This window comes from Tupaia chinensis, unplaced genomic scaffold, assembly GCF_000334495.1.
Source record: "Tupaia chinensis unplaced genomic scaffold, TupChi_1.0 Scaffold000037_18, whole genome shotgun sequence".
Taxonomy (NCBI): domain Eukaryota; kingdom Metazoa; phylum Chordata; class Mammalia; order Scandentia; family Tupaiidae; genus Tupaia; species Tupaia belangeri.
In genome coordinates, this window is record NW_006159476.1 from 857,821 (window position 1) to 860,332 (window position 2,512).

A 2,512-nucleotide genomic window follows, 5' to 3' on the forward strand; every position below is an offset into this window, starting at 1 on the left:
TTTTTTTTTTGGTGGATTTAGGATTGCAACAGAACAGATTAGTGAATCATAAACTTTCTGTTCTCTTTCCTACTTCTTAACCAGTTTAGACAAGTTTAGATCACATGGTTTATCCCATATACTAAATCTAATTCTGACTTGACACACTTGTTTGAGAAATGATCAATAAAAGTGAATTTTAAAACACTAGGTGAAAGGGATCAGCAGTTAGCGTAATGGCTATATTGCTGGACTCCCACATAGTCGACCATGGTTCGAGTCCCAGACCTGGTGGCTTAAACTCAGGCCGGGCGCGTGTGTGCATGCCCATGATCCCGAGAGGAGAATGGAGAAGGGATTGCAGTATGGCCATCCCCCCTGGGGGGTGATTTCTCACTTTCTGTCTGTCTCTGTCTGTCTGATGAGCGCACGTGCCCTATAGCAATAACCTCTCCAAAAAAATAAAATAATTAAATAAAATAAAACACTAGGTGAAAAAAAAAAGCAACCACTATGCAAAATTTGGTAGCCTGGGTACTCAGCAGTGATTTCACAGCACAGGGATGAAGAAAACCAGAAGGGCCACAGGTTGTGCTGACGAGGCGTTTCCTTCCCATGAAACTGCCTGATTGTATTACCTGCTAATTATGAGAGGATTTTTCTTTTTCTTTTTTTGTAGAGGTTTTTGCTGAGGGCATGTGTGCTCATGGGGCGAGAGAGAGAGAGAGACAGAGACAATGAAAGGGAAAGTGAGAAATCACCACGGGGTGGTAGGGGAGGGGATGGCCATTCCCCAATCCCTTCTGTCCTCTTCTCAGGATCTTGGGCATGCACACACACCCGGAATGAGTTTCAAGTCACTGGAATTGGGATTTGAACCATAGCTGATCATGGGGGAGTCCAGTGATGTAACTGCTACACCATCTGCTGGTCCCTATGAGAGGTATTTCTTAAGGAAATAAGTTGTAACTAGAGATCCCTTAATATTAAACCCAAAAAAGTATAAAGTTGACTTTAAAAAAAAATTCTGTATTTTCATCAGGACAATCAAAGCACCTACTATCAACCCACTGCAGAGGCTGAAAAGAACTCTGAGAGTTAAAATTCATTTCCTGGGGCCAGCAGGTGTCATGGTGGCTTAAGTGCTAGACATCCACATAGCCAACAAGGCTTGAGTCCTGGGCCCAGTGGTCTGAAAATCACGCCAGGTGCATGTGCATGCCCAAAATCCTGAGAAGGGAAATGGAAAAGGAATTGTGGGCTGGCTGTCCTCCTGGGGGATGATTTTTCACCTTCCCTCTCTTTGTCTCTCTGGGAGAATGCAAATACCCTGTGGCAAAAAGTTTAAAAAATAAGAACAACAAAAACACCCTGCCCGGTACAGCTTCTGATTTTGTTAGACAATCAGAATGTGTGTATGTAGGGGCTGGCAGGTGTCCTGGTAGTTAGGGGTGCTGGACTCCCACATGGCTGACTACAATTTTAGTCCCAGACCTGGCAGCTTGCTTTCTCACTTTCTTTCTCTTTCTCTGTCTCTGTCTGTGTGTGTGTGTGTGTGTGTGTGTGTGTGTGTGTGTGTCTGTGTCTGTCAAATTAAAAATAAGTAAATAAAATAAAATAAAATAATGTGTGTGTGTGTGTCTGTCAAATTAAAAATAAGTAAATAAAATAAAATAAAATAATTCTTTTTTCCGGGGGTCGAACCACAATGGATCATGTGGGAGTCCCACGCCCTAACCACCATGGCCACCTGCCAGGCCCAGGCCACAGCTGCTTAGTTGACAGTCTCTGAAACAACTACACATTGGAGCTTCTTCCAGTAACTTACTACTGACCTCCCAGGAAACCCACCTAAGGTATGCAGATTGCACAGAAATCCTCCGTTCTAGGCAGACATTTACACTAGGCAGTTTAAGAGGTAAGAGCTGACAGCGACTGCGAAGTCCTCACCCCTGAAAAAAAGCAGAGTTGTGGGCAGTGGGATTACTGGTCTCTTGGCGTGGTCATCGTTTAAGAGGTACCCAGGGCCCACACCTGCACTCCTGGCTCCAAGTCTCCCTAACCCCTAACGGAGACGCTTCCGGTTAGCATGTGTTCCACCCAAAACGGCTTCGCAAACTGGCATGGATGACCCTGAAGGCAGCCGGCCCCGGGCCTTCTGGGGTGCCCTATGACCTCTAGACATTGATCGCCCTCTTATGCTAAATACTTTCTCTCTTTTTCGTTTTGCTAGAGGGTGCATGGGCTTGCTGGAGAGAGACCGAGCTAGAAGGAAAATGAGAAATCGCCGCCAGGCTTCTCCCTTCTCCTCCATTCTCCCCGCGACTTCCGGTGGCGCAGCGTGTCTCTAGCCTGGAACCCTGCCCTCGGAGTCGGCCCTGGGGTCCAGTGTCCGAACCCCCGCGCCCTTGAAGTCAGCCCTGGGGGTGTCCAACCACCCGAACCCCCGCGTCCTGAGGAGTCGGCCCTGGGGGTGTCCAACCACCAGAACCCCCGCGTCCTGAGGAGTCGGCCCTGGGGGTGTCCAACCACC

At 47.6% G+C, this 2,512-nt stretch overlaps 1 long non-coding RNA gene across 4 annotated transcripts in view; it reads right to left on the reverse strand.

The window, feature by feature from the left end:
* LOC114007808 (uncharacterized) overlaps positions 1-2,512 on the reverse strand; it is a 19,850-nt gene that overhangs the window by 16,789 nt on the left and 549 nt on the right. For all 4 annotated transcript variants that reach the window (XR_003549392.1, XR_003549394.1, XR_003549395.1 and 1 more), the window contains exon 2: positions 1,831-1,931. This is a non-coding gene — a long non-coding RNA (uncharacterized LOC114007808). The remainder of the gene's footprint in view (positions 1-1,830; positions 1,932-2,512) is intronic.